This window comes from Osmerus mordax, chromosome 20 (assembly GCF_038355195.1).
Source record: "Osmerus mordax isolate fOsmMor3 chromosome 20, fOsmMor3.pri, whole genome shotgun sequence".
Lineage (NCBI taxonomy): Eukaryota > Metazoa > Chordata > Actinopteri > Osmeriformes > Osmeridae > Osmerus > Osmerus mordax.
In genome coordinates this window covers 9,084,387-9,097,558 of record NC_090069.1, presented here as the reverse complement: position 1 = coordinate 9,097,558, position 13,172 = coordinate 9,084,387, and the positions used below count along the sequence as shown (strand labels likewise).

At 42.7% G+C, this 13,172-nt stretch overlaps 1 pseudogene; it reads right to left on the bottom strand.

The window, feature by feature from the left end:
• Positions 1 to 2,836: 2,836 nt before the first annotated feature.
• On the bottom strand, positions 2,837 to 11,707 carry LOC136964512 (collagen alpha-2(IV) chain-like; annotated as a pseudogene).
• Between the last annotated feature and the right edge of the window lie 1,465 nt (positions 11,708 to 13,172).

The following is a 13,172-nucleotide window of genomic DNA, read 5'->3' as shown; positions in this document are numbered from 1 at the left end:
ACTGGGGTTTCAGAAGAGATTTTGCAGGGGTTCAACCGTCTTGTACGCATTTGATTTCAACTGGAAATTTGGTACTTCAAAGGTGAGTTTCTTTACAGAAATAATTTTAAATATATAAACATATTTTCAGAAATTGGATGGGGCATGCTATTACGTATATGTTTGAAATTGAGGCTATTTAGCCTGTTTATGTGCTATCAGATTCACATTGTTTACGTTAGGATTTCGCTAGCTGGAGGTTAAACCCTCCAGAAAGTTATGTTGAAATACTGAAAATGCATAGGCCTACATGTTATCAAAGGTTAGCGTCTCACAAATCACCCACAAAAGAATCAGTGAAAATAAACGTTCAGAACTGTTAGAAAACCTTGTCCCAAATTAATTTCTTATATACTTGTGTAATAATTGGACCAATACGCTGTTTCTACTGGTCCAGAAGACGTTCTCAAAAGTTAATAAATCCGTTTATATACCTCCTGAAAGTTCGCAGAGGTAAATAAACTTTTTTACGGACCTAGCAACAAGCGGTTGCCTTGGAGATGTAGCCATTGACCTTAACAACGTGGCATCTGCTCGGCAACAAAGTAGCCTAAATTGCCAAAAAAAAAACTAAGGCTGTGTTCACACTTGACTTATTTTTTTCGAAAAAAGCGCTGCCTTCAGCGCCTTTTTACATGCAACCCTATGGGAAAAGGAAAAAGCGGCCACCTTTTAAAAACTTCTAAAAAAGCGCTGAGCCCGACGCCTTTTTGAGTTCAATTTTCTCAACTTTTCAGAAAAGCGCTGGGTGATGTCAAGCGCCTTTTTGACAGCTGACCAATCAGGACGAGGAGAGTAGGGTACGCGTGTACCTTCCCTAGTAACCTTCTACCGTAGTTACCGGTGCCCCGAGATGGACAAGGTACCGGTCGAACCACTTATAATTGCCGTGTCGTACTACTCAGAGTTATACGACATGAGTAATAAAAGATATGCAAATATCTAAATAAAAGAGTCCATCTGGGAACAGATCGGTAGGTCTTTGGGTTTTTCTGGTAAGTACATCGTAAACTCTCATTCATATACTGTATATTCTGTATACTGTATAGCTCTATAATTCTATATACTATATAGAGCTAATGTAAAATGTAAATATTCATTGATATCGTAACCCGACCTATTTCCGCCCCAGCTATTAAACAAGTGACAAACAGTTATAAACACTTATACAGTTATAAACCTTTATAGATCGAAAAATCTTTAAAAAATCAATCTATACATTAGCGGTGGGTGTCGAGATTACGACTGGTAGCTAACGTTTTGAGTAGTCTTATGCCAGGTTCATTTTTATCATAGGACTATCATGCAGTAAGAAGTGGAAGTATTTGAGAGACAAATACAGGAAGGAGAAGAGAGAAGAGCAGGAGAAGGCCAGGAGTGGTGCGGAGGGGGGAGTCAAGAAGAAATGGAAATACCTTGACATACTAGCGTTCCTAGAGCCCTATAACCACGACAGGGAGACCACCTCCAATTTTGATCTGTCACAGTCAGCAACCGTTATGCTAAATAACATTTGTTCAGAGACAGGACAGGTAATTAAGTAGGCTATTAGGAATGTGTCTTGCAGAAAATCAGTGTGTGTGTATGGACCAGGGTGAGAAATTAGCTTTAAAATTAACCAGCTACTGAGATATAAATTCACCAGCCACTCAATAGAACAGTAAATCATTATTTTGTGTCTGAAAATCTACCAGCCACTCTCATATTTTACCAGGAATTGGCCCCGGTATGGACACATGATTAGGCTGGGGTTAATAAATGTATAAACCTGGAAAATGTTAATGTTCTAATAAGTGCTGTGTTGGGCTTTATTTTCATACAGGATCAAACTGAGGAAAGTTTAACACTAGATTTAGAGGGTAGCCTGATGTCAGAAGTAACCCCAGATAACCCGCCTCCCTCACCGACTGGTACACCAAGTCCTCACCTGGAGCCTTCACCTAGAGCTACGTCTAGTGGCAGGGGGAAAAGGAAGGCCTCTCCAGAGATGACACCATACCAAGCCCAAATACTAAATCGATTAGACCAAGCCCAGGTCCAGAAATACACCGAAAACGAACACTACCTCCTCAGTCTGGCACCCACACTTGACCGCCTTGACCCTCGAAAGCAAGCCATGGCAAGGCTTCGCTTTCAACAAGCCTTATTTGACATCGAATTCGGAGAGGAATGTAGTATATTCTATTTGTTGTTGTAATTATTATTGATTAAATTAAACCTATCATTATATTTACTTTACTTGCTTGTGTGATATTACTTCATTACAATTTACTATTACTTGCAGTCATTATTGCAATTTACACTGCACCAGATTAATTTGTTCTTTAAATGATAACTCACAAGACCACACCTCAACTGAATTAGTTTTGAACAGTTTACTAAAGGGAATGTGGGATGTGCAGGGGGCGGTTCTGCCAGGGGACTTGACCAGCTCCAGATGAGAAGTATTCGGTGAACTTGGTCCTCACAGTGATGGCCTCTCTGCTGGCATTGTTACTGCCAACCCTGGCAATATTCTGCATTCCATAAGATGGTTCTGCTGGACCAGTAGGTGCGTCTGGTGAGCCTCCCTGCCGCAGAAAGTTGTGAAGTACACAGGTGGCCTTTACAACTGACTCGGCCACCTGTGGTGACACACCAAGCACCCTCCGGTATATCCTCCATTGGGCTGCTAGGATGCCGAAGGTACACTCCACCATTCTCCTGGCGTGAGAGGCGGTAATTAAATACACGCTTTTCCCCGCTAGTGTGCACAGGGTAGGGGCGGAGGAGATTTTTCCGCAAGGGAAATGCCTCGTCAGCCAGGAATAGGCCCCAAGTTCTCTGCTCCAGGTAGAAGGGCATCCCCAGGGAGGTTGAGGGTCCCCTGCCGCAGGGCAGACCCAAAGGCAGAGGCAGCTAATGTTCCTCCATCGCTATTTTTGCCGTAGGCACCGATGTCGACCACCCTGAAGCGGTAATGGGCATCAACGACAGCCAACAGGACAATGGAGAATGTCCCCTTGTAGGTGTAATACAAGGAGCCGCTTGATGGAGATGAGGCACCTCCATCAAGCGGCTCCTTGTATTACACCTACAAGGGGACCACATACTCTCACATGCCACATACTCTCTCTCTTTCACGTTAGTTAATGTTACCCACCTCAAACAAATGCAAAGACGCTCCTCTGGGCTGATGGTCTCCCTGAATTTCGTCTGCATCTTTGAGATGGCTGGTCCAATCCTCATGAGGAGGTCCTCAAACTGGCTCTTGTCCAAACGAAAGAACTACATGAACCTAGCATCGTCTAGGCGGAGCTCCTGGACCAAGTTGCGGAATGCCCCCTGCGACTCCCTACTGCGGAGGATTTCATGCACCCATAAACGGCGCCTTGGCTGTTCAACAACACCCTCCTCCTCAAACGCCAAAGCTATAGCAAGTAATTGCATTTTATTCGCCATAATAGCTGTCATTAAATAACCAACGGAAAATAACGGATATCAATGTATCGCTAGAATGAATGATTCCCGTTGTTAAGGTTACAGAATTCTCGTTAGAAAGGCGCTTGACGTCACCCAGCGCTTTTTTGAAAAGGCGCTCAAAGGCGCTTTTTTCTAAAAAAAGAAGTCAAGTGTGAACACGGCCTAAAACAACCAAATATGTTTTTTGCACAGGTCCGCAAACGCTTCTCGTTTTAAGGAAGTATCTGAAGCAGACAGAAGACGAATTGATGTTGTTGATATGTTGCCTTGGAGATGTAGTGACGTCACCAGTGCAAGTGCAGCTGATTGCTCTGACCATATATCTATGGCTCTGACAACATGGCGTCTGCTCCAGATTCGACGTGTTTGATTTGGGATCTTCCCACGTATTGTTGTAGTATATAAAAAACAAATGTTTACTCCTCGACAGGTCAGCAAACGCTTTGTCGCCTCGATTTGCGGCAACGTATGTTTGGTCATCGAGTGACGTTGCGGCAACGTAAGGGCAACGTAACTGTGTTAGCTGGGCTGTTACTTCATGCACGTCACTAAATTTAAGCTTGAGCTTTCTTTTTCCTGTAGGAAGATCCATGATAGAAACATGCAGGCCCATTGTTATTTTAGAGGTGCGCTAATTATGCTTGAGGGCGGAGTATGCGCTGATTGCCTGATGAGTGTCAAGTTTGATAAATACTACGCAAAATGAGGAAGCATAGCGGGCGCTATTACCGAACATGGCAAAAACAGACGCAGCATAAACTGCGCCATTGTTAGTAAATGAGGCCCTGAATGCCTCAAAAACGGAATCTAATGGCTAAATCTTGTCAGTAGTATGTGGAGGAGATGGAATAAAGTTTATTTGAGTCAGTGTGGCATCTTTTAGGCTGAAATCTAAGCACTGTCATGTGAACTACTACAATGCACATGATTTTACTGACTAGGAAACACAGGATATCTATTCCAAAACACGTTTACCATGTATAAACCACCCAGGGGAACGTATTGTAATAAAACTTGCCTCCGGTATGGAGTGTAGATAGTCACTTCAGGCTAGTGCGAGTACACAGCTGAACATAGGAGAGGGAACACTCAGGGTACAACAAGGTTACTTTATTAGAATTCATAAAATAAGGTACAGCATTGAGCCAGGCACACAGATCTTCCGGCACACAAGTTAGAGCACACGCACGTAGCTACCCCCACCGGCCCAACCAAGGTGTCTGTCACTTGGACAGCCCCTCTTATATAAACACCCCCACGGGGCACGGCACACGTGTCACACTCTACAACCCCACGCTCAGATCCCCTTAGGGCACAGCACGCAATGGCCACACGGTGCTATCACACCCACACTTCACCGCAACGTCACGTGTCTCGGGGCCGCTGGTAGGGTATCTGTGCCGTACGGGTGTGCAGTTGCCTCCCGCGGTACTCTAGCTCGCTGCTCTACGCTCTAAAATTGTGGCCTACCTAAAACTAACCGTGAGCGGTAGCCAGTGGCGGCTGGGAAGCCCCCGCAAGGCGGGGGGCCCCCACGCCCTAAGGGCCCCGCCCTGCATATCAAAAAACAGACTAGGCCTATATAAAAAAATATATATTAAAAAAAACAAGGAAAACACTTTGAGGGCGCTCATTTAGAGCCCCAAGTTTCAACTGCCAGGTAAAGGAATTCCGTAATGTAGGCAACGTAACAGATCTAAATAGGCTAAATAGTCTCAAAATCCCTGAATCTGGCAACAATGGCTTTTGCGTATCTTACGTGCCTTTTGGGCCATTACGCCTATTGAACGCGCACATTTAAAAAATGCTAATCATTAGGCTACGTTCTGCTAGATGACGGTAGAGACATGAGTAAAAGAAAATATGCACGCGGTGCTCAAAAGCGCAGCAATAAACTGTTGTCTGAATAAGCTCGAGCAAAACACCCGAAGATTACACACGTATTTAGACCAGCCAGAGAGGAATATTATCAACATCTCCAGACGAAACACTACCACAGCCGCAGGTAGCTAGCAGCAGCACGTCTTCACCAGCAACCAACAATAAATATACTTGCTTAGCCTACTTATTGGCAAGAATAAATGTTTTCCTTTCCTCCATTGATTGTGTGTTATTTCGACGATGCTATCCTTGGTGCTGAACTATCAGAAGGCTAGTGCTGTCTTTGGTTTTGAACAATGACAAATGTGTGGCGGCCTGCGGAAACTCTTCACATCGTGAACATTTGGGTCTTTCTGGGTATTAGACATATTTGGAAACTACAAACTATCCTGAATACAAATATGTTTAAATCACTCAGATATCTTTATCACAACTGAAGTTACATAATTTTAAAGTTGACCTGTGTCAATAAAGTGATAACCGAGAAAATTGCATTCCACTCCACTTTCATTCTAATTCTGTGGCGAATATGGAAAGTAAATCCTTTTGTTCGTAATCACGTTGTGAATGTAAATGTCAGTTTAAGTATAGGCTACATTAATAACTTCTCAGCAAGTTATTTTTAAGTTTAACAGCCTGACTTCATTGATCAGTTGTTTGGGGCTGCTGCAGCACTCAAAAGAGCAAGCAAACTGAGCATTTGATTTGAAATGGCTTGGAAATCTTGCTAGCTGACATGTCCAAAAAACGTTGAAATTAACAGTTTTTCAGAAGCTATACTTTTTGTACATTACAATGAAGTTTAGGGTGTTAACTATAGAAAACATCAAAAATCAAAATTTTGACAGAAAACAATTTTCGATCTTTTATGGCTTATAGCCAGCAATGACCGCGCGGCCGCGACATCCGACGTGTTTCCGCAGAATGCCACACAAATAGGCTGCTATTGTGCTTTTGTTATTTTTTTACTTTTTTATTTCTCTCACATTGGTGAATATAGGCAATATTTAAAGGTAGACAGCAATGTATATGATAGGATGGAGATACATTTTGAGTGGATTTAGGGGAGGGGCCTCGAGCTCCAACTTTGCGGGGGGGGCCTCTGCAAAGTCCCGGCCGCCACTGGCGGTAGCATACACAGAACGGACAATTGTTAGAGATTAAAAGCGCTATATTTAACTCTCCAGGGGTTTGAGACCCTCCCCTGGGGTCTGCGCTTTGTGAGGCCGCTCCAAGGACAGCCGGAGAGCCTCCTCCACAGGCTGGGAGTGGACAAAGGTACGCCTATAGCCCCGCTATCTATGTCTCCCTAACCCGCCAGGAACCTGTCCCCCCTCGCTGTCTTCGCGCCGGCAGCCCTAAATGGTCTGCGAACACAGCCACCCCCCGATTGCGTACAGTTTGCTACACTTCCGTGATGTCCACCACAACAGCTCCCAGACCAACACAACACCCTACAGATCTTCTCCCTTTTATATACCTCTCGACACTCCCTTCCACAGGTGCAGCCACTTGCCTGATTGTCAGCACAGCGCTTGACCGCTCCCCTAACTACCCCCGTCATTCACTACAGTATTATAACAGTTAAAGTAATAGGAAAATCGTTCTGCAAGAAGTTACAGGCCAAACATTGAAAATGCATTGAAAATGCTATGCAGGATCTGACAAGCACTTTCATGCAATAAAAACCTTTTATAACCCTTTTTTTCAACCTTACAAAACTTTTTTCCCAGGCTTCCAGGGAAATCTGTTCCCCCAGGGAAATCTGTTCCCCATGTTCTCAGTGTAAAAGACTGATGTATAGATGCATCACTGTATTGCTTTATAAATGGCCACTCTAATATACAGGGGGGAACCACTGTCCTCAGGCCTCCAGGGAAATATGTTCCCGTTGTGTTCTCAGTGTGAAAGACTAATGTAAAATATTTGAAAAATATTTTTTACAAAAGGTTTTGAAATGTTGAAAATAAATTCTTTCCAGAAATAGGTTTGCATCATTGATGAGTACAGAACATTTTTTCAACCTTTTATATATATTTTTTTCTTTTTCCTTTTCAACCTTACAAAACCTTTTTCCCAGGCCTCCAGAGAAATCTGTTCCCACAGGGAAATCTGTTCCCCCAGGGAAATCTGTTCCCCGTGTTCTCAGTGTAAAAGACTGATGTATAGATGAAACTTGCTATACATAATGATCACAGTAACATACATCACCAGCATCACTGTATTGCTTAATAAATGGCACATGTTTCAAACCTTTTATAACCTTTTTTTCTTTCAACCTTACAAAACTTTTTTCACAGGCCTCCAGGGAAATCTGTTCCCCCAGGGAAATCTGTTCCCTGTGTTCTCAGTGTAAAAGACTGATGTATAGATGAAACTTGCTATACATAATGATCACAGTAACATACATCACCAGCATCACTGTATTGCTTTATTAATGGTCATTCTCATATACAGGGGGAAGCACTGTCCTCAGGCCTCCAGGGAAATCTGTTCCCCTTGTGTTCTCAGTGTAAAAGACTAATGTAAAATATTTGAAATATATTTTCTACATAAAGATTTGAAGTGTTGAAAATAAATTATTTCCAAAAATAGGTTTGCATAATTGATGAGTACAGTACGTGTTTTAAACCTTTATAACCTTTTTTTGTTTTCAACCTTACAAAACCTTTTTCCTAGGCCTCCAGGGAAATCTGTTCCCCTTGTGTTCTCAGTGTAAAAGACTAATGTATAGATGAAACTTGCTATATCATAACTTGCTACATCATGTGGCCTGTTTGAGGCCGAAATCTAAGCACTGTAATGTAATGTGAACTAGTACAATGCACATGATTTTACTGACTCGGAACACAGAATATCTATTCCAAAACACCTTTACCATGTATAAACCAGCCACAGAAACATGTCATAACAGTTCAAGTAATAAGAAAACCATTCAGACAGAAGTGAAATGCCAAATAAAACAACCTTAGTTAAACCGCACATGGAAGTGTGTGTACGCATGTGATTGGGTGCAATTGCAACTACAGTAGGGAACGTACCAAGGAACTCGGTGTAGGGTGCTTCTTGAATAATGCAGCAACAGCCAAAGTCCAGAACCCTAATCCGTGGAACTGCAGAACCGGTCTCAACCAGAAGGTTCTCTGGCTTAATATACATTTACATTTAGTCATTTAGCAGACGCTCTTATCCAGAGCGACTTACAGTAAGTACAGGGACATTCCACCGAGGCAAGTAGGGTGAAGTGCCTTGCCCAAGGACACAACGTCAGTTGGCATGACCGGGAATCGAACTGGCAACCTTCGGATTACTAGCCCGACTCCCTCACCGCTTGTTGGTTCGATTCCTGGCTGTGCCAAATGACGTTGTGTCCTTGGGCAAGGCACTTCACCCTACTTGCCTCGGGGAGAATGTCCCTGTACTTACTGTAAGTCACTCTGGATAAGAGCGTCTGCTAAATGACTAAATGTAAATCAATAGCAACTGACTGCTTGACTGCCACCTATCGAAAGAGATGGGTGGCGGAAATAGAACATGTTGATTTATAAAAATGATATACTGTTCTGTGTGTGAGTGCGTGTATATTTTTGTATGTGTGTGTTATGTCATTCTTACAGGCAGATTGTCATCTATATGGAGTCCAGCGTAGACTGAGCCGAAGGCACCTTGGCCAAGACAGCTCAGTTCCACGTACTTCTCTTCAAATGATCCTAGAGAGTACACACACACACATTCATGTATACTGAATACCGTATTTCTTCGAATAAACGCTGCAGCGTTTCTTAAATAACATTCATTTTTGGTGTGGCGTTTATAAGAGAGATTTTGTGAATTGTAGCTGCAGTGCAGCCATAGACAACTTCGTTGCTGGCATTGTGACAAATGAATCATGCAGCTAAAAATGCAGGTTTCATTTAGGCTACTACCGCTGACCTCCGTGTCTATTCTTTGTTTGTCTATGTCTATGAGTGCGGCAACTCCCTTTCTCAATGGCTATCAATTAGGTGTGCGTTGGTAATACAACTGTCTCAAATACAAGTGTTCTACATTGTGTAGAAATCTGAAACAGCATGCCTAAACCTTCATACACCTTCATAGAAAGTTATGTACATGTGTAATAAATACTGGGGTTGAATTTAACCAATTAAAAAAACGTTTTCAGATTTTTTTGGGTGCGGCGTTTATTCGAGGGCTGCGTTTATTACACAGCGTTCATTTTTGGTGCAGCGTTTATCGAGGGCAGCGTTTATTCTAGGGTGGCGTTTATTCGAAGAAATACGGTATTTTTGTCTATCCATCTATCTCTTTTTTTCTGTCTTTATTATGTTGTATGTTTATATCTAGCTACCTTAGGTATCGTCTTTAAAGCAATGTAGCAATGATCTGCAGTGAGCTTGTAAAATGCAGACATGTAGAGTTTTGTAGAATGTTATGCTGTTGTCATGGAATCAATTATGATGTCATAAAGATGTAGGATTAGCCTTGTGCCTCTTGAAACATGGCAAATGTAATCAAATCCACAAGAAAGTGACATTCACATCAGGTTAGATAATATTGTAAGAAATAAAATAAGCATAGAGGTAGCCTACAATCAAGCTCCCTAGGATAAACTCGTGTAGGGCCTGTGCCATGAGAAGTGGGACTAAACAGGTTGCAATATTTATTTAAATAAAACCCGTTCTCAGACAAATTAGTAGCCTATGTATTTAACATGTACTAAGCTCCTTAGCTACTCTTTGATACAACTTCCCCACCTTTCTCTTTTTATCAACATGTTTTTAATTGCCATCACTTTTTGTCAACACTATCAGACACCTAAACCTCACAATAATTCATATTTTTGTCTGATGGTGGTGATGGGACAATGACGGACTTGACATTCATCGTGAAGTCCTCATGTTTTGGAAACAGGTATTTAAAATATACCGAAATGTACATTTATTCATTTAGCAGACGCTTTTATCCAAAGCGACTTCCATGAAAGAGCTTTACAAAAGTGCATAGGTCAATTATCATAAACAACGAGATCCCCCTCCAAAACATTGCGGGTAGCCAAAACATGAAGCATACATCGTGAAAAGGAAATAAGTTCCAATGGGTAGAATCAGAAGAGCGGTAGCATGTAGTTAAACAAGTTACCATTAAACAACATGAACCTCTGTTTTCTGAAGGAGCTTTGGATAAAACAACTTAGGAATATAATAGTAAATGTTCACAGACTTGCAGGTGAGCAGCAAGCACGGTCACAGCCTCTATGACCAGTAGGGGTGTGATATTGCCTCTTGTACCAATCGCAGTGCAGTTCTTGTTAAGACGTTTGCTGGAGGCAGACCTTGTTGAAGGCACCCGACCAAGAAGGACTGGACTACTCCTTCATGCGACATTGCAACGCCCCACATTCAGGCGCTGCTGCCTCTCATCCTTGAGCATGGCCTGTGAAGAGGAGCTGAACTGTCCGCTCCTGTTCATACGCGTCAGCCAGAAACTGTAGACGTTAGCAAAGTAGTGGCACGTGCCATGGTCTCTGGCACTCCACGAAAGGCTGGGCACGAAAGTCTTGGAGGCAGCTTCTTGATGATGTCAGAGACTGCCCATCCCCCTCATCATGAGCGCCTGTGTGCAGCAGGGTTCATTACGTATGCGTTACAAACAGGCACTTCCACACACAGGCTTGCATAAGGCGACTGGTAGACACGTTAAGGCCCTAAATACATTGTTATTTTTACCATACGGAAGGAGTACCTCATCCACAGACTCCTCCATTTGGGGGGGCACTGGGGTGTGCTGGTGTCCTGACTGTGTGTAGCTACAGCCAGGGAGGTCACTTCACACACCATACAGCAGCTGATGTGCTCCTTTATCTCTTCGCCAGCCACAGGCATCATGGGCACAGCTGCCGTAGTGGGAAGCCAGTAGGACTTGTCGTTGCGGCTGACATAGTCACAGGTGCCCATGTTGCAGTAGGAAAAGGGCATGGTGCTGAACAGGCGCATGCTGGAGCCTGCCTGGCCTGGTGAGGGGTACACAGGAAACACCTGATGACTCCCCTCGTATGGTTACTGGTTAGATACACTGTCCTTCGCCATCTACGTTGGCTAGAAACAGACATAAGTGTGTTTTTGAGTGAGTAGTGCTGTAGCGCCACATACCAAGGTCCTGTGTGTGAGCTTTTTTCCTAGCCCTCCAGGTACTAGGAGGTACCAGCACTACCTACAGACACCAGGACACACACACCTCAGTGTTCGCCCCCACACACTGCAACAGATATGAGGGGTAGCAATGATGTGAGTGTGTCATATGTAAATAGATCACTGACTGGAGACATATCTACTGAAATGCATGGGAAAAGTTGTTTTTGTGAATCTTTCCCAATTTTATTTGGAACTGACGCTGTGATGGGGAATCAGAATTTGGTTTATTCGCCATGTATGTTATACAAACACAGAATTTACTGTGGCAGGGAGGTGCAAACATTTTTACATTTTACATTTTAGTCATTTAGCAGACGCTCTTATCCAAAGCAACTTACAGTAAGTACAGGGACATTCCCCCAAGGCAAGTAGGGTGAAGTGCCTTGCCCAAGGACACAACGTCAGTTGGCATGACCGGGAATCGAACTGGCAACCTTCGGATTACTAGCCCGATTCCCTCACCGCTCAGCCATCTGACTCCCTGGCGATATTGGGCACCCCTGCCTAATTCGCCTATTCAGAGTAAGGGCCAATCCCAATACTCCCCCTTACCCCTTACCCTTACCCCTTACCCTTAGCCCTTACTACTCACAACTCACTCTTGTTCTTTGTTGATATGAACCTGCAATCAGTCAAAATCTATTGAGCAGTCAGTACTGTTACTGTAACAAATGGAAAGCACAATGTTCAGGGCCATACAATTTGTTCATTGTACAGTATTCAGCCTACAATGCACTGTACTACAGTATACAATACTGAAAGGGACAATTTAATCAAAGGAGTAAACACGTGATCAATGTGCTTCTTCTTGTCTGTGGGCTGGGTTAGGCCAGAGCACTTCGTCGACATCACAATCAATATTTTCCCACCTTCAACAACATGTTTGCTCTCTGACCTGGCTTATATTGGTTGTGTCACCTCATTTGAAACAAGTGAAATCAATTTTGAGTGGTTGTGTTTAGTCAATGACATGTTTTCTCTATTTGTATTTGATTGTTGCCATTTGTGTTTACCAGTATGGATAACATGTGCATTAGAGTGCAGAATGTGTTTTAAAAATGAGAATGTGTTTAGAGTTTTGGAGTCTAAGTGAGATCTGCAAATTGTGTTTTACCATGTTAAATGGTTTAAGGTATTGACAACAGACAGGCACAATTAGCTACATGAGTTCAGGCAACTGAGAACTTTGTTCTGCCAATGAGTTTTAGTGTTTTAGCAATTGAGAAAAACTGTAACTGACATAAAGTTCTAAGAATATATATAGTCGTTATAACGACCATAACAATATTGTGGTTATCAGACATGACTTATACATCTTCGTCTTTGCTCCAGAATAACATGTCAACAATCTATAATGACACCGTAACATGCCACAATATTATAACTAATTATATTAGGCTATAATTATGTTTGTCATGCCATGAGCAGGGCCGGATTCACAAATTCTGGGCACCTGGGCATGAAGGCATCAGCAGTTTCAAGCCATGACTTTTCAGCTTTGTACCTCTTATGCTTGAATTAATATAAATCAATAATCATAATATTATATATTCTTTCAAATCCTCTCAAACTTCTTTAAACTTCTTCAACTTCCAAATC